The sequence below is a fragment of the Ailuropoda melanoleuca genome, chromosome 2, assembly GCF_002007445.2.
Source record: "Ailuropoda melanoleuca isolate Jingjing chromosome 2, ASM200744v2, whole genome shotgun sequence".
In the NCBI taxonomy this organism is placed as follows: Eukaryota; Metazoa; Chordata; class Mammalia; order Carnivora; family Ursidae; genus Ailuropoda; species Ailuropoda melanoleuca.
The window spans coordinates 116148720-116167447 of record NC_048219.1 but is presented as its reverse complement, the minus strand read 5'-3'; the positions used below and the strand labels follow the sequence as shown (position 1 = coordinate 116167447).

General features: G+C 39.2%; 1 protein-coding gene across 10 annotated transcripts in view; it reads left to right on the top strand.

The window, feature by feature from the left end:
• The first annotated feature begins 11247 nt into the window (after positions 1–11247).
• GTDC1 (glycosyltransferase like domain containing 1) overlaps positions 11248–18728 on the top strand; it is a 374816-nt gene continuing 367335 nt past the window's right edge. For 2 of the 10 annotated variants that reach the window (XM_034654525.1, XM_034654516.1), the window contains exon 1: positions 11261–11537. The gene's annotated coding sequence lies outside the window, so the exon portion shown is untranslated. Of the gene's footprint in view, positions 11538–18728 lie in introns of all 10 variants that reach the window. The other 8 variants (XM_034654528.1, XM_034654523.1, XM_034654524.1 and 5 more) reach the window with 7 other exon arrangements.

Here is an 18728-nt window from a genome sequence, read left to right as displayed (position 1 = left end):
GGCCCTAAAGGATAAATGCCATATCTCTTAGACCAATAGTCTCTGAACTCTCTCCCATTACGGAACAAACTTGCACAGTACTAAATTTCCTACAGCCCAATTAAATTTCAGTATTCACTGCGTGCCTCTTTTGTACTCGCAATAGGTAGTGACAAGACTGATGTGTGAGCATAGTGTGTGAGTGTGGTGTGTGTGTGTATGGAAGGGCATAGTTCTGGCAGAAGGGGCAGAGGGCATGATTCATGTTTTTAAGTTACTATATTTATTCCAATAGTGAACTAGAAGGAAAGGTAATAAACGAATGACAGTGTGAGCCAAAAAGGAAATGAAGAATTTTAAATTAGACTGGAATTTTTACTTCATCCTTACCAACCCAAAAAAGAGTGGGATGATGACATGTACACAAAACTCGTCAGTTTTCGTAACTTGGACGTTGTAGGTATTTGGATCACTGATTCCTGATGACGGGGACATGGAGAACGGGGATGCAGGAAATGTAAATTCCTAACAGCAGTGCATAGATATAGGGAAAAAAGCAAAGTCAGAGTTAGTGGGCAAGAAAGCCTGGTTTTCAAAGACTCATCAATAAGATCTGAAGGACAGATAGTCATCAACAAAAGGAAGGAAGAGCTGCTATATTCTCATCTTGCCTCACTTAAATTTGCCTACTAGGCATCCATTCTCTCTTCTTTGGGGAATAACACCCGACTTTGGGAAACCTCCTTTATCTCATTATGTGTGGTCTTGGTGGGACTGCCAGTTTTGAGGGATCTTGGGCAAGGAGTGAACACATGTATAGACTAAGATTCTAAGCAGAGTAGAGTGAAACAAAGTTGGAAAACATGGAAATGACTCATCTCAATGGCAGAGCTCTGAAGTGACTGCCCACAAGATTCTGCTCCATAGAGCTCTCCTTCCTAAGAGAGTCTGATTCCTGTCCTTTTCCAGGCTAGGATTTAAACCTTTCCTTACAGTCATTTACTTTAAAGTGTTTATGTTTTTATTGGTTTTATTGGTTTTATTTTAAGTTGGTTTTCTATATTTGCAAACAAAGGATCCCAGGAAAAACATCCTAGATATTACCTAGTAGATTACTCAATGCAGTCACAGCTAGATTATGGATTCCTTTCATTTTTTTTTTAATAAATTACAGTATTTTTACACTTTGTAAAACTTTGGGATTTGAGCAGAATTTAAATAAAATTTTCTTGCATCATGCCAATTGCAATGCAGAATTTGGATACGGTGTAAGATTCTGAATAACACAGGGAAAGCATAGGCAGGGTCCCAGGGATATGTTAAAAATAACCTAATCCAAGTGTAGGATTTCTTTTGCTAATTGAGGGGATGCCTGTAAAGGAGAAAGTGGTAAAGATAAAAATCAAACAAGAAAATGCTAATTGCTAACTTACAATGACTTAAGAGATGTGAGAATAGAACTTTTAGACATACTTAGGTGTGATACCTGCGTTATTACTACATAAGAAAATATTGTTTGTTTTTGATGTAGACTGTTGTATTTTCAGAGGTGAAGAGATATGACAGAAGGATTTTCTTTAAAAATATTCCAGCAATAAAAACAACATCAAAGAAATCATGAAATCTAAAACAAGTATAGCAAACATGTTCATGACTTTGTGGGGTCCCTTGTAGTAGTAACGTTCTCTCTATATTTGTGTATATTTGGGAAATTCCAAAATCAAAAGTATAAAAATTTTGAGTGAAACACCTTTAAGAAGTTAATTCTTTGGTGTATGTGTAGTTTTTGCACTGACATTTAGATCCTTTCATCATTTTTGAAAACCCCTTGGAAATTGTATCTTTTGGCAGTGATTTTTCACTCCATCTTTTGTAATCTCTCAGTCTCATGATTTATAAAAGATTTGCTTATAAGCAGTGACCTACTGACAATAAATTACTTTATTAAGCTTTCTTCGAAATATACTCCCTCTTCTAACATGATCACCTACACCCAAAGGAAGACCAAATGGTAGGCATGCAAAACGAAGAAGAAAAAGCCTCTGCTTAACTAACTTAATTTTTGGGTTCAACCTTTTTAAGTGCTAAAATAATGTGCCACCAGAAGATATCTTACTAAATGTCCCTGAGGGGGAAAAATTACTTTTCAAATATTCAAAACCTACTGGAAAGATGCAAAGGTGCCAGATTACCTAACACTAGGAGTCTTTGCTTGACCCTTGATGTTCAGGTATTTTTAAAAACCCAGCTAGCCTGGTAAACTCTTATTATTATTATTATTATTTTTTATTGCTTCTACTTTTTAATAGCAGCCAATCCTGGAGAACAAAGGTCACATAAAACAAAATGAGTCACTATGAGAATGCTAGTCAGAACAATTATTGCACATAAATGAGACCATAAGACCTCATTCTCTTGCTTGGGTATGGCTAATGCAGTCCATTCTCTTGATTTTTGCAATGCTTACTACAATAAGGAACAATTTGGTTAATCTGCCTGTAAAAATTGATTTTGTTTATCCTCCAATATTTTGTACTAATAAGAATTTCCCTTTAAAACATAGCTAGTTCTGCCTCATCAACCTCAGACTTTCATTTTAGAGTGAATCTTCTAATTATAAAGCCATCCGGTGACAGTCTGGACAAAAATGGCATTCTGGTTAACACTCACCACAAAAGAATATGGATGTCTGAGTTTAAACCAATACACATCTCCCCCTAAAAACGGGGCAATGTGTATAAATTAGCTATGGCATTGTATCATATAAAACATTTGATAACAGCCTTACTATCTCAGTTTGCAGAGACAAATTTATGTGCTAACAATTCAGAGAGGAATATAATATCATCTGTTAAAGAAGGTCAGATAGTTTTATGCAAGTTAATTTTCAGAAGCAATCAGATCTTAAAAAGTTCTGATGATAGGCGACACCAATTGGCATTTTCTCAAACATTCTGCTAAAAGAAAAGAGGGAAGTTTGATAACATCAAGATCGGCTTCCCTTTTGTAAAGTTTTCTTAAATCATAACTTCTTTTCTATAGGAACAAAAGCAGCATGGCCCTATTTCAAATGGGGACAAATAAATACCAAGTAGAACTGAAAAAGATTTCAATGAGTCCATTTCATACGGTTCTTCTACTCAGCTGCAGGAATGTTACGTGGATTTGTTCAGGAATTATTGAAAAAGCAACAGGAAAAGGAATACAGTACTTTTTTTTTTTCTGTTTGGTCTGTGAATTAAGGGAAAGGTGATGTGTTAAAATATAAGAAATGTTGTTAACCATACTTTACTCAGGGGAGAAGCAAACTACAGCTAGCTTGTGTTTTGTTTATTTCCCCCTTGTTTCAAAAAAAGATTTGAGGCAGCTATAAGATTGGTAAGCAAGGGCGTAGTTACTGACAAAAGCCTCTCTGCAGTGCTTGAGAACCCATGAAAGGATTTTCCCTGCCCCTCCGTTATGTGTGTCTACAGCTCTCAAACAGAGATTGTGAAATGGTTCAAGAGCAAAAACTGGCCTTCTGCTGTCAGACAGAATGCTCCAGAGATCAGCAAATAGTATAGATCAGTGACTTCTGCAAAGTATTCTGCATCTATGGAAGTTGTTCCCTCATTCGTTTCCTCCACCAAAGCTGTCTGATTCATGTTTTTCACAGGTGTTGGGCCCAGCACGTGAGGGCAGTCCCAAAAGCACACAGAGGAGTGAGTCTGTTTCGGCATCACACACATCTCCCTGTATCAAGTTAGGAAGACAAGTGGCTAATGCTCTTGAAATTTAGTTGATGCGCTTACGGAGTGAACTTTCAAAGCAAATACAAACATGTGATCAATCCACTTCTGACTGGCTTTGGATATGGGAACCCCATCCATCTGAGAGCCTAGAAAATTGACTGGTAATGACATATGACCAGGATGGAGAAAAGAAGAGGATCCAGGCATGGCAAGGACAAAGATATTTTTCCTAGGCATAGCAGGCTAAAGATTGCACTAATTCTTTAATTTGAGGGAGGACTGAAAAATAAAACCAGAACCAGAACTGAACTACATCAAGAACATTTTTTTTCTTTTCTTTTCTTTTTTTTTTTTAAAGATTTTATTTATTTACTTGACAGAGATAGAGACAGCCAGCGAGAGAGGGAACAGAAGCAAGGGGGAGTGGGAGAGGAAGAAGCAGGCTGATAGCACAGGAGCCTGATGTGGGGCTCGATCCCAGAACGCCGGGACCATGCCCTGAGCCGAAGGCAGACGCTTAACCGCTGTGCCACCCAGGCGCCCCAAGAACATTTTTTTTCTACCATACAACATACTATTTGTGATTTTTATGTATCCATTTTCATTTAATTGATCTATTTAGTAAATTGTGCACTGTTCATTCCATTATTCCTTCACTGTTGTTTTAAGGTCCAGAGTTTAAAAAAAAAAACCAAAAACAAAAAACTGCATCTACGGTTGTGAAAGAGTGATCTGCTAATGTAGTTGTATTCTTCAGGACAGGTTAACCATGATGGTACCGTTAATAACACTGGACCAATCATCTCTTTAACTGTTAAAGGTTTACTTCTAGCTCATAAGAAATCTCTTGAGGATCTTGTTGCTCTCCAGACCAACTCCCAAGGACCCAGGGGTGCTTCCTTCTTATGGTTATACCCATAGCAATACCATCTTGGAAAATGGGTTTCCAGGGCCACAGTGACAGGGGAAAAAGTGCTCCTAGAATCTTGGCCAGCAATGACAAACTCTATTTCTTCTCAAGCCCATTGGTCAGTACTAGTAACATGGCCCCAACCAAACTAACAAGAGGGTGGAAAATGTGAGAGAGCCACATAGCGCTTTGTGAATACCCCTGTCCCTGCCCCATCTGATCACTAAAAGTAATATCTGTGCTAAGAATGACTAGAAAATGTAAGTAATACCTCTTCTGGAAGTCCTTCTGAAACATGAGTAAATATGGAATCATAGGGGGCGGGGGAGCTTGGGGAAAGGGCACGTTGCCAGGCCCATGTGTCAAGTTCAGTTTTGTACGGTTGAGGTAGAACTGGTGCCTTAATCAGGCTTATTCTACCAAGGACCATCTGGGGCGTGATGAACATGGAAGGAAGTTTGTACTGAATGTAAAAATTCTCTGTAGGGTACGGGATGAAATGAAACTAAAAATCAAAAACAAGTCATGTGGGAAAGTCAGCGTCTTTGAAAGTTACTCCTTCTCTTCTACAGAGGAGTTAATTCTGCCCGATAGTCGAGGGAAGTTGGACAAATGTCCCCCCAAGCCCCTGTAGGTATGAATGCGACCCTGGCAAAACCTGTCTGTGGAGAATCATGTTAGATCAGGGCCTTTGTCCAGGCTCCTTACTTTCTCCTCCAGTTTTCTTCCTCTTTGGCCAGTTATTCTTGTGCTTAACTTGGGGAGAACACACTAGAAGAAAACATGTTTGTTTCTCCTGCAAGCCCTAACATAGAGTCTTTTCATTCTTTCTTTTCTTCTCAGATTGTTACAGAGGGTTCATGCTCATTAGTAGTTACTCTTTGGAGAGAAATTTGGAAGGAAAAAATTAAATGATGGTATGGGTGATTTTAAGTGGAGGCATGCACAAAAACTTCTTGAAAATCAGGTTGCGGTATGCGTTCTTATTTTAGATTTGCCCCCGTTAACATCTTCTCAATAAACAGGTGCATACACTTCCCCAAGCTGTCACTGTTGTTTATTTAGCCTGTATGCTTCAAAATCTACTGATGGATGATACCCAACCAGCTTGAAGCTCGACTTTCAGAAACCAGAGACTTAAAGTTTTAATGAGACTTTCTTAAAGGATAGTCCCACGGGTTTGTTAGAATAGGAGCGTATCTCTCAATGATACTGTGAGAGTATCACATTTGTATGTTAATTTTAGTTCAACAAATAGGAAAAATGATTATGAGTAATAGCTCTCAGCTTTCAGATAGTTCTTTTCATGTTCAAAGTGCTTTACAAACATTAATTAAATCACTGGCAGTCAAATTAGATAAATATGTTCTCTGTATGTGCATAGCTGTCCATTCCATGCACACAGTATTCTAAATCACACCACTGCAGATCAAACACTTTTTTTGCCATCTGAACTTGGTTGGCTGACACTGATTCCAAGCAACAGATAATTACTGGAAGGGTTAATCATGAGGAGAGATTATGTAAGCTTTCTTTGCTTTTAAATAAAACATGAATTTATCCTTGTAAAAGGTACAGGATGAACCACAGTGTAAAATGCTTCTATCTCCAGGCCAGAAGGTAACAATGACAAAGCAAATTCCTTGTATTGTATTTTTGGACTAGCTAAACTGTAATTTAAAGGGATCATTTCATCAACAGAGAGTGCGTTTTATATATCCTGGGCTACTAATGTTTTGGCCTCTTTAGCACCAAAAACAAGAAAGCTTTTCAAGCTAAATATGGTGCTGATTTCAGCAATATGGTAATTGTTCATTAATGCTAGGAATCCTTGGTCACTACTGACTTGAGAAGCATTTGGGCCAGCAAATTAAACATAGTAAATTTCATGATTATTTTTAGAATAACTTGCACTTTTTTCTTTACTTCACTGAATTTAATGAAGCTTTCCAAACCATCCCAAGAGATTAACTGTTCCCAATGGACCCCCCGACGAAGGATATTCCAAATAAAAAAGAGTGCTAATAGCATTCCATCTTTGAATAACACCTAATGAATTAACACACTCTACTCACCTACAACAGACAATTGGGAAAAGGCATGCACATGCATGTGTGGAAACAACTTAGCCCGAGTCAGGCTTGGTGTCCTTGAGATGTTCAAGCTGCACACAGCTATGAATGGAAGGGACTGAAATTTCTCCTTCCTTTCTGACCACCAAACTTGTCTAGTCTGTTTCCAGGGGAAAAAACTACTTGTTAACTGTCTTCCAATTTGCTGAACGAAAGAACATCTCATTCAACCAAGTTGTCTTTTTGGAAAGACTGTGCAAAAGTATCACTTGGAGTCATGATAGCTGTTCACGTTCTCTTTTGTAGAAGTGCTAACCTGTATGCCTAGAAGCTTAAAATCTGAGAGATTCTTCTCCCTTCCTAATGAAAGCCTGGAGTTCACTGGGGTGATGTCATATGCTCAAGGTAACACGCACAGCCCACCTGGTTTACATGACAGATGGCCGTAAGGGAACCGTAACTGAAACAGTACTACATCTGCCCTCGTGTTTCTACTGTTAGACTCTTGCTGTATCTCAGGGCTAAGAGTGAACTTTTTCTGATTATATTTAGAGTAGGGGGTCATTGATGGGGGCTGATTTTTAGCCCAGAAAAGCATATACCGTATGTCTCCATGGTATAAACTTATTCTCCTTTTGGTATGGAGACAGAATATTAGACCCGGCTGGGAATGTTTAAATGCCTTTAAAATTTTAATAGTATTATTAATGTAAAAGCCCTTAAAAGGTAAATAAAATAAAAAAAGTTGTGAATTTTTATTTGTACTGATTCTTACAGTTGAAGTTCACTGCATTCATTCTCTCACTTAACACCCCACCCTATGGAAACTCTTCTCTTGGAGGTCACACACGACATCTTTCCTGTTAACTATACTAGTTTTTACTTAGTGTTTATTCTCCTTGGCCTTTTAGCTGTATTTGACACTGTGGACTCTCCTTACCCAACACCATTTACTACCCCTCGTAAATACTCAGTAGTCGATCTCGTTGACATTTTTGTCTTCTTTACTAACCCTGTCACCAACCTTGTCTACTTCATCACCTCCTGCCTGGATTGTCACACAGGCAGTCTTCCATCTGGTCCTCCAGGTCCTATTTTCTCTCTCTTCTAATCCACAATGCCAGAGTGACTAATCTTCCAAATATCTATACTTTAATCTGACTTTAAAATCCCCTCTTACATACAGGGCCTTACTTTTCTCTCCTTTTTCATCTCCTTTACTTTCTTCTTGGCTCTTTACATTCCAGAAACACTTGCCTTTTCTTAGTCTCAAGGACACTAAGCTTGACCCCTCCTTAGGGCTCTGTGCTAGTTTACTCTCTGCCTGAACTTCCCTTCTTCGGATCATCCCATGACTAACTGTTTCTTTCATTCAAGAGTTGTTGTTTAAATTTTCCTCAGAAAGGTCTAACCTATTCTCCTACTCATTTTTTACAAAGCTTTATTTACTTATTTGAGAGAGAGAGAGAGAGAGCCAGCGAGCAAACTTGTGGGTTAGCGAGGGGAGGGGCAGAGGGCAAGGGAGAGAGAGAGAATCTCAAGCAGACTTCTCACTGAGTGATGAGTGGGCTTGGGCTTGACCTCATGACCTTGAGATCATGACCTGAGCCAAAATCAAGAGTCAGACGTTCAACCACCCTAGCCACCCGGCTGCCCTGTGCTTTCCTACTCATTTTGACGCCTTTGCATTTAATTTTCTTCAGAACAATTATGACTATTTGGTAGTTGCGTATTTATTTGTTCCTCTCTGTCTCTCCCAAATGCAATGTATACACTGTGAGAGCAGGAGCTTTTTATTTTATGGCTTTACTTTCAGAACCTAGAACTTAAAGATTAATGAAAATCTGCTGAACGATGAACACTGTGGATTATGTCATTTCTAATCCATCCAACCCTATTTCCTACTATTTCTATATAAGCACACTGTACAGTCCTCACAGGTTGTTCTCACTATCCATGGAATTTATTTTCTATTGTGTCAGGTGTGTTGACTTTTTTTCTCCAACCAGATTATGAGCTTCTGAAAGGGAGAGGCCTTTTTAAATACTTTTCCAGTCCTCCAGGTCTAGCAGAGTGCTCAGCAGCATTTGGTATGTATTTAGCAAACACTTATTGATTTATTTCTGACTGTAACATTATATACTGCACCTCTGAGGACTTTTACATCAGTAGGGCTGAAACAGGAATAAAAATAGGTCGACCATAAAACACCAGCGTAAGCCCACAACAGGGTGAGAGCTTTCTTCCTTACCTTCTAATTCAATTTGAGTGGCAGACTAAAGTTTTCTGGAATGAGGATGTGATGAATAGGAAAGCATACCTTGGGAAAATTTCTTGCTTCCTTCTCTAGCAAATGGAGAGGCTGATCACCCTTTGAGCACACTTTGAGTGCTTATCATCTTCCCACTTCAAGATGCTCAGGTCTATGTGCATACCATTATTGACTCTTGCCAGAATTCTAAAGTCATCTTGGACTTCTTACTCTTCTTTGATCCCTGTATATATTCACTCAACTCAGGTCTTTTCCTTAGGCATATTTATGGTTAACATTTCTTTTAAAATCCTACTTGCTCCTTCAGAAGTTATGGTCTCCTGTCTTGTCTTCAACCCTCTCCCCTGCCAAATCCACCAGAATGATTTCCTATTAGATCAAGTCTAAATTTCTTGGGCTCAAATTCAGGTCCCCTATGAATGGTTCCACCTTGCCATTTCAGCTTGGTTTTCTGTTGTTTCTAATATGAACCTCCTGTTCATCTGATCGCCTAACTTTTCCCTATTCTTAGCTTGTTTGTTTTATTCCCTGTACCTTTGTTCAAGCAATTTCCTTTACACCAATCCAAATTCTACATTTCCTTTTTTTGTCCTTTTAAGAAATCTTCCCTAATTTACATCAATAATTTTCAGTTTAAGATTTAGATTTTATGATTGAATCCTTGGTTATTTTCCTTGATTATTAATGGTGAATTGTCTATTTGTTTTATATTTTACTTCCCCAGTAATACTGTAATTTTCTTGACAATGGGGACTTCGCAATATTTATACTCATGCATAGCTCTTAGCACCCCCTACAATGAATGTGTTTGGTTGGGACATGGCTCCATGGGCCTGTCCAGAATTGCCTGGATTATAAAGATGAACACTGACCAGGTGAGATGGAACTTGTGAAAGAGGAATCCTTGAAACTAGTGGCACAAAAATGGCCTCTGAGAGCAATACCTTCCTAGTTAATGCCAAGTTCAATTTCACACATCACTCAGACCATGTAGGCAAAACTGCAAAGGCAAAGACTTCTGATGTTGAATAGCTTTATGTAACTGGTAAGTATAAGCCAGATGCTGGCAGGTCTGTGAGACAGGAGCTCTGAGCCTGAATACTGGCTTTACTTCCAAGTAATCTGGGTAATATCGAACAAGCAATTTACCCTCTTTGGGCTTCAGTTCTTCATCTGTGAAATGAAAAGCTTAAGACTCCAGATGATATTAAGGACTAGATAATTCAATTATAAAACTACGTGATTCTATTTCTAAACAATGAAATGGAGGCCACAGTCTTTAGAGTTTTTCATACACTTTTTCTGTGTGATAGGATTTATTAGTTTCGCGTGTAGTTAGCAACACTGCTTTCAGCTTTTGGCATTTACACTTTTCTTTTTTCCCAATTTGTGTTAAAGCAGACGGACAGATGGTTTATTAGGCTTTCAAATGCTTGTAATGCTGTTGTTCAATTCAACAATGGTTTTAAACTTTGAAGGTCCACGTAGAGCTTGGATTTTGTTTAGAATGGAAGATAGTTTTAACTCTTCAATTTAAGGATAATAATGTTTACTCACATAATTTAAAAACTTGTGGATGTAACTCCAAAGACCTAATCAGTTTCCTTCATTCTTAACTCATTTCCACATCACACCCTAACTCTTCCAAGTTGCAGTTTTAAAAATGAAGTTACCAGACTTCCAGTTATATGTGCATTATTTGCCTTCTCTTGACTCATTTAAACCACAAGCTCTTTCCAAATACAAAATCCTTTAACTCAGAATCACAGAAAAATTTTAATTTAAACGCGGAAGGGACAAATTCCTCATTTTACAGGTAAGAAAACAAGAGACCTAAAAGATCCGGGTGCTCTTTCTACTATGTATTTATTTTATCAATATCTAACATGTGTTTTATCAAAAAAGTGGTTAGGTTGCAGGGAAAAAACATCCAAAATTAGTGAACTGTAAGTCCCAATAGAAAATTCCATTCCTTTAAATTTGTCAAAACAGTATCACAAAGAGAACGTAGAGACAACTACGTAACTGAAAGATGGTCACCACTGCTATCGCTTTCCTTTGTGCTTTTTAATTCCTCAATGTGACTCTCTTCATGTAAGTGTGGACGAGCAATTGTTGAATACCCAAAATGCATCTTAAGTGTGTGGAGGAGTCAGAATCGAAAGGACAGACAAAATGTAGGTAAAGGAAAGCGTGAGCCTGCCCAGAGGGAAATTAGGACGCGTAGGCGAAGCAGATGTAGCCGAAAGAGGTGCGAGCTGCAGAGCAGGTACAGGTGGCAGGGGAGGGGCCGGGAACCCGCGGGGGCCCGGAGGCTCCAGCAGGCCAGGGAGAGGAACGGAGACAGGGAGGAGGAACCGTCAGAAAAACTGCAGGAGGAAGCCGAGGCCAATCGAGAGAGCAGCGAAGACCTTCCAGAAGAAAAGAGAAGGCGCCAATGCGAGCTTAGAACAAGACCAGAGGTTTAGAGAAAGAGTACAAAAAGCTGAACAGGCAGAGAGGGGTGCTCCTGAGAGATGGAAAGGGCGCGCGGGTAGGTGAGAAGTGAAGCGAAGCTCTCAAGCAGTGGGCAGGTGAGAAGAGAAGCGGAGGCCGCGAGCTGAGGCGGCCCGGTGCGCGCGGGCGGCAACCGCCGCTGAGTCAGGGACCCCGCGCCCTCACCGTCCGGACCGCGTAGGGGGCGGAGTCTTAGGCGCGTGGGCAGGCCAGAGGGCGGGGCCTGCGCCTGACGCGCCCGAAGGCCGCAGCGGCCGCAGGCCGGGAGGGGCGGCGNCTGGGGGTGGGGGGGGCGGAGCTGAGGGCCGCGCGGGCGGTGCGCTTCCCGAGCGCAGGCGCTGCGCTCCTTGCGCCGCCGTCCGCCTGGCGCGCGGAGCCGGGCACACCGGCTGCTGCTTTTCAGTACTGCAGGCTGGCCATTTTCTGATACAATTTTTTTGCGTTCTGCGCTTCGTGCGTGGCAGCTTCCAGCGGCCCTATGGGCCGCCGCCTCCTCGTGCGGCTGGCGACGGGCGGGTGGGGGCTCGTTACTCTCACGCGGGGAGAAGGGAGGCCGGGTTCCCCGGGTTGGCCCGAGTAGGCGGAGGGGCCTCCCTGCCGACCACGGGACTGCCAGGCCCGGTCCCTTGCGACACGCGCCACCGGGCCTTCCTGAGTGGAACCTTTGCGCCTGTCCCCTTCATCGCTCTCACTTTCCTGCCCTCGCCAGCCCCTCTACTCCTCGGTCGGCTGAAACGAAAGACCTCACTCGCCCCTTACCCCATCCCACCTGTGAGGATCAGGCAAATACTAATTTTGATCGTGATCCGGCTAACTGTTCCGGTGGAAAGGTTCTCTTAAGTCTTCTAAGTCCAGACTTGTACTCTGCAGCGAAGTTGTACTCCACAATTTAACCTTTAGGCCTGAGGGAGGTTTCTCTCTCTCTCTCTTTCTCTCTCTCAAATACAACTTTAAGAGTCTTCTGAGAACTGTACTGCATTAGATTATCTTTGAGATAATTCTTAAGTTAGCGCCTCGAGGCAGCGTGCTGGGAGGTTCAAAGAGAAGGCTTTACACTTTTTCCTCCACCTGTATCACCGTATGAAATGGAAAACGTTGAGTTGACGGTGATTTTCCATACGAGGTGGGTTTCACAGTGCAGCCCCCAAGTGCTGTGGCTCACCTTGGTTTGTTGGTGCTACCCCTGAAGTTGATTTTAAAGCTCAGTGTAGTGGTCAGGTAAAGGAGCTGCCAAAAAGAAGTTCAGAATAATTGAGTAGAACCATTTTATTGCATTCTGTTAACCTGTTTAACCTTAAGCTAAAGCATGGCAGGAGTTTCATGTAGAAACCCGCATACCTACCGAGTGCTGTATCGAATTTTTAATTAGTGCATTCCAGGTCTGATAGGAGTAGGTTTTCCTTAGCTCTTTCTTGTATATTTTCCTTAGGATCTTGTATTTCATGAAAGTTCTAGTATTGAGGGTTCGAGGGAGTACCTTTTGAATCATGCAACTTTCTTTGACAAACTTGTAAACTGAATAGGTAAAATCTAAACCATGATACGGAGATAAAAATAGGAAACTGAATTTTTAGCATTATCAGTTTGAGAAGTTAAGATGACTTCTTTACTCCTGTTTTGAAACCCTGTTGACATTTTAATCTTACCTACCACAGAAGTACAGAAATTTCTTTTTGTAAGGGACTTTACAGTTAAATCCAACCCCATTATTTTACAGGGAGAAATTAATCAAAGAAAGTTTCTTAAAGATATTTAACCGGAGTTGAATAGAACTAGTTGATTTAATTAACTGAACACCTAAGTATATAATTCAGACCTCCCCAATGAATATTCTTGCACCAAAATTTGTTTTATGTTATTTTTTAAAAAGCCTAGTAATTACTAAATTTTCTTTTTTCTTTTTCCTGTTTTGAGTATATGCCTTAGTTTGTGATTTGGACCCACCAGATACAAATGATACAAATTATTTCTAGTTAACACATGTTACATTCTATCAGTTGAAAGCAGTACTTTGCAGTTTGTTTGAAACTAGTAATTATTTTTACTTAAAGAATATTTGTTCATATTCTTGATTCAGATAGTCTGTTTCGATTCCAGGAGATTGGCATTTCAAAAGTCTATATATGTAAGACTGTGATGTATATAACCTTGATGTTAATGAGGAAGAAAGGTGCTATACACATGTAGTAACTGAATTCCAGTATCCCCAGCCACCATCACTTTTCTTGGTGGGCCTCAAATGCAGAAGTCCTGAAGTTCTTGTTGGGTGGGGTCATTTCTTTGCATCTTACACACCGCAGTGTTTAGGCATTTAGTAAATACTTTTTGGCTTCTGTGCACTTTGCCTGGTGGGGGCTTTGTGAAAGAACATGTCTTATTCTGTCTGTGTATGCCTCGTGTCAATTCTTTGTAGGTCTAGTGTCAAGCGTAGTGGATATTCTCTAAATGCTTGTGGTCATGTTGGGCTTAATCAAACTTAAGGTAGGTGAGTGGCTGGAAGTCATGAATCATGATTTTGTGAACTTGAAATAATTCATTTCCGTTCATGTGTTGAATCAGATACTCTATGAGGCCTAATTCCAATATTGAAAGAGGTAGCAGATATCAGATATTTTAGAAAAATTGGGGGAACAAATTTAACATTGAGAATTTTACTCTTTAACATATGTTACTCTCTGTGAACTTGGGAAAAGGACAGTTATTTAAATTTTTTGATAGAACACCTCAGTAGACCTAAAGTAATATGAATTTTCCAGTGAAATTTTCCACTGGAGCAAAGTTTGACTACCATCGATTAAGTGACCCTCTAATTGTTACTGTAGGCCACATTTTCAAGTTTTGGTTTCACTTTATAAGGATACATTTCTCAGCATATGGACCTTCATAAGGATCATGACTTTTGGAGTCCGAACTACCTAGGCAAGCTGTCCTGAAATGATATCTTAAACAGTTTTAGGCTATATTTGATATGGCATTCTGGTAATACGGTCAAACAAAACAATTCAAAAACCCTCTGTATTTTCTTTTTGTGTTAGGCTTATCTCCTCTTTCTTTAATAGATCAGAATAGTGTGTTTTGTTTATTTAAAAGAAATTAACTGAGGAAATTTTTCAAGCATTTGTTTGGAAAGTACCTCCACTCCACCCTTTGAATAGCTTTGGACAATAATGTGTGAACAAATGCAGGGCCAATTCCTTAGAGTGATTCCTATTTGAATATGTAGAGTCATATAAATAATAGCCTTCACAGGGACAACATCTTTGGACTACATGCATTTTTTTCTACAACTCTATAACTGAAAACAATTGTATGGTACAGTAGGGTGGTATTTAATTTATAGGAAGCAGATCATTTCACATGTATAATTTCTGGCTCTTCTGCTAGTCACAGTCTACGTGTCCTACCCACTGCCAGTTCTATCCCTTTGACCCAGTTTTTGAAATGATTTTTAAGACTGAAAATACATTAAGACCTTTATCCCCTTCCGGAGGTGGGATCTGGAATTATTCTGGTGCCTTGAACATTCATTGCTCACGGAAGTGTGGTACCTCACCATTCCATTGGCATTTTTGCAGTTTGACTATGAGATTCTCATTTGTAAAGACAGTTTACTCATTAAGAGTTTTAGAAATATATAGCATAAACATTTTAATGAGGGGTATGTGTGAGGCATCTAGAATATTTCGATATAGGTGACATAGGTTTAGATGGAATTAGGCTATAAATTCATTAATCAGTAAGAATTAGTAAGAGTATCTAGTCCTTTCCCCCCACACTTTAAGGTCATACTTAAGTCATTTAAACAGATGAGTATTTTGTTTTTGAGTATTTATAAAAGTAACCAGAGAGGCAGTTCCACAGCCTTTCTTTAGTAAGTGTTAAATAGTCCATAGGGTTGATATGTTTTCTTGTGTTGTTTCTTTTTGTATTCCAGATCCCTTGTGGACCTGAAACTTTGTCTTAAGCCTGCTTAAGAACTCTAACCCTTCGTCATCTGACTGTCCTTGCCTTCCCCTTTTCCCCTCAGGGAGCTGGGACCTGTTTTTTTCCACAGGTGGATGGTTGGGGCTCTATTTCAACCAAGGCAGAACTTGCACAGCCAAGATGCTGTGATACTGCCTCCGGGACTTGCACTTACTGGATTGACCCCTTACATACTGAGTATAGGCTAGCTGAGAGCTGGGCTCTTTGGCTGTTATGATTTGAGCCCATTTTGAGGGTCAGCTTTTCATTTGCATCAGGCTCTAGAGCACCCTAGACTTCATCCAGTCATTATTTAAGATTTTTTTCCTGACTACGTAGCTGTTGGATTCTTTCCCTTCTTAGCTGAGTCATGTCATAGGTGATTTTTATCTTCCATTTTCAGTGGTAGCTAATTACTTTCAGGCATTTGATTTTCTATCCTTGTCTTCTCTCAGTTTTGAGCTTTCATTTGACCAAGTAGCTGTTGTACTTTCCCATAGCACATTTGTTCATTATTTGTCTTTCCTTCTAGACCATGTGTACCCCGAGTGTTGAGACCGAATCTGTGCTGTACCTGTGGTGTCCTCGGCACTCAGTACAGTGCCTGGCACATAGCAGGTGGTAAATAAATATTAATTAATATAAAATTCATCCTAACAGTGAGTCTGTTATCAGTATGGGAAATCTGTTCTTTTGGAAATTTAGATTTCGTATAAGAAGTTTAGACATTTTAGCACCATCATTAGTACTACAGTCTGTGTATTGTAAGTTATAAGCAAATCCGTGTAAAAAATAGCTTCATCAGTCATCTGGGAGGGCATTTGTTTCAGAAGAAAAGGTATATATAATTTTCACCATGTATTGTTAGGTATCGCACATTTCAATTTTTCTTGAGTTTGATTAACAAGTATATATAATATTTCTTACACATTGAAGTTTTATAGCACTATAAAAAAGTGACTTTAATAACCCTCTTTTTGTTCATTAGTAATTATATACTAAAGGGTAAATTCTCATTAAAAGGCCCTTAAATGCCTGCTCATAAAGAAGAGAGACCTCTTTGATTTTGTTGTCTGTACAATCCTAGTTATTGTTTTTAGGCAAGTCATCAAACTCTTTAGTAGTCTAAACCTTTAATTTGGTTTCAGAACAGTAGTCAGTCATGTATTGAATACCCAAATTACCATGTCTTTACAAGTAATACAAACACTCTGTATTAACAAGGTAATGACCATAACTTTTCTTACAGAATTTCTTGTGCTAATTTTTTTAAGAGGACTTATTGAACTAAATTTCCCGTGAAGGCAAAGTCTCATACTTTTAATGACAGTGGAGTATATGCGTCTGTGTAGAGAGGAGGGGATGGCATTTTTTGTAGTGGTATTTTTAAGTGGACAGTTTACTAATTATGTTGAGGTAACATTTTATAACTCTAAAAGGAAAACTTCAATTATCTGAATGAAATGAGGTACATGAAATTAATTCAGATAAATGGGGGAATCCTTAGTGTAAATGATGCATGTCAAGAGACATGACCTCAATCTTGATTTTTTTTTTTCTATATATCTGTCAGCTGCTTTTACATTACTAGATTGTGATTCTTTTCCTGTGATGGGAGGAGGTAAAATTTGCTCTGTAGTTTTTTGTTTTTTTTTCCTTTGCCACAAAGGGAATCCAGAACTTGGTATTCTGTGACAAGTATAATTGCTCATCTCTCGCCTGTGCTGCCCTGCCCTTTAAGGTGGTATACCACAGCCTTCCATTTTGTCACCTTCCTGTCAAATGTCAGATGTGCGTGTGGATTCCTTGAGAATACAATTTGTTTGAAATTAAAGCCACACTCGTCTGTCCAATCACAAGATGTTTATACTTCCTAAAAGTTGAGTTACCTAAAGTTAAGATGAATTGAGCTGGGTAGACCTTGATTCCTTTCTTGTCCCCTTAGGCTTTAATATTAAGCAGTATCTTATGATGTAGGACCTTAGCAACAAACAGTAGGGCATAACCCCTGGCTTTTATGGATCCTTACTTGAAATGAAAATTTTGCTGATTGATTAGAGTTTAGGAAAGCTTTAGGAAACTGATTTCTGCTGTCATTTACTACGTTTTCAGCATTCCTGGGCTCCTGGCATCTGAAAGCTGTTGTATAAAGAGTAATCTGTGTAGCTGTGATGACATTTTCCTCTAGGCATTTTTTTGTTTTGTTTTTAAACAGAGGTTTATCTTAGCTATAGAGATGTGTGCTGACAACTATGTAAAGTGAATTTTACTTCCCNTTTTTTCCCCCCCCCCCCCCCCCCGCATTACCTATCGATGTTTTACCTAAAGCACCTGAGAACGTATCTCTTTATTTTCAGCATGTATCATCTTCCTTTTTTCTCTTGGTCTTTGAGATACAAGATGATTCATATCTTGATTGCCTTGGGTAAAGTGGATATGATATCAGCAAGCCCTGTATTCAGACCTTGTGAGCAATTCCTAGGTCATTGCCTGAGACCTTCTTAGATACATGCAGGCACTGTGATTGAAGAGTTTAGGCTTCAGGGTCAGTCCAAACTGATTTTGACCCTGTACCATTTATGAACAGCATGCCTTTGGGGGAAGTTAGTTACTTTTCTGGGTTTCAGTTTCCTTAGAATAATCTTAGCTGGATTGATTTGTTGTCCTATGCCAAAAAGTGTTTAGTAAGTTAGTGAACTATCTACCTAGATCATGGGCTATTTTAAAAGAAATTGCGTTTTGTTCTATTTGAAGACAGAGATAATCAAATTAGTAAAAAATTTTACAAATAGAGGTCTTGCTCAGTTGAATTTAAAACTAGGTAAGACTTGGAACCATTGGATTATTTATATACACAGGGTATACTCATGTGACATAGGCAAAATATGTAGCGTACTTGGTGGACTAAGACAGACTTGGATGATCAAGCACTTGGATAACCTTGGATAGGGTTATCCTTAAGTTGTAAAGACTTAAGAGGTGAAGTATACAAAATACTTAGTAATGCCTGAATCTATAAATGCTCATAGTTGTTCTCGTGACCTCAGACAAGTGACTTCCCCTCTCTCTACCTCAGGTGTCCTTCTTGGTAGCATGAATATTATCAGAGAACTAATAGAGTTGTTAGGAGGGTTTAATGAGGTAATACATGTAAGTGCTCATTATATGTTATTGGTATTGTTACATTATTGATGCAGTTTCAGAATGAATTGAACCAATTTTGAGTTACAATGAAAGAATTTGTAGATATTTAATATAATTCTTTTTTTAAAAAGTATAATTCTTATGTTGGGGGATATTTATTA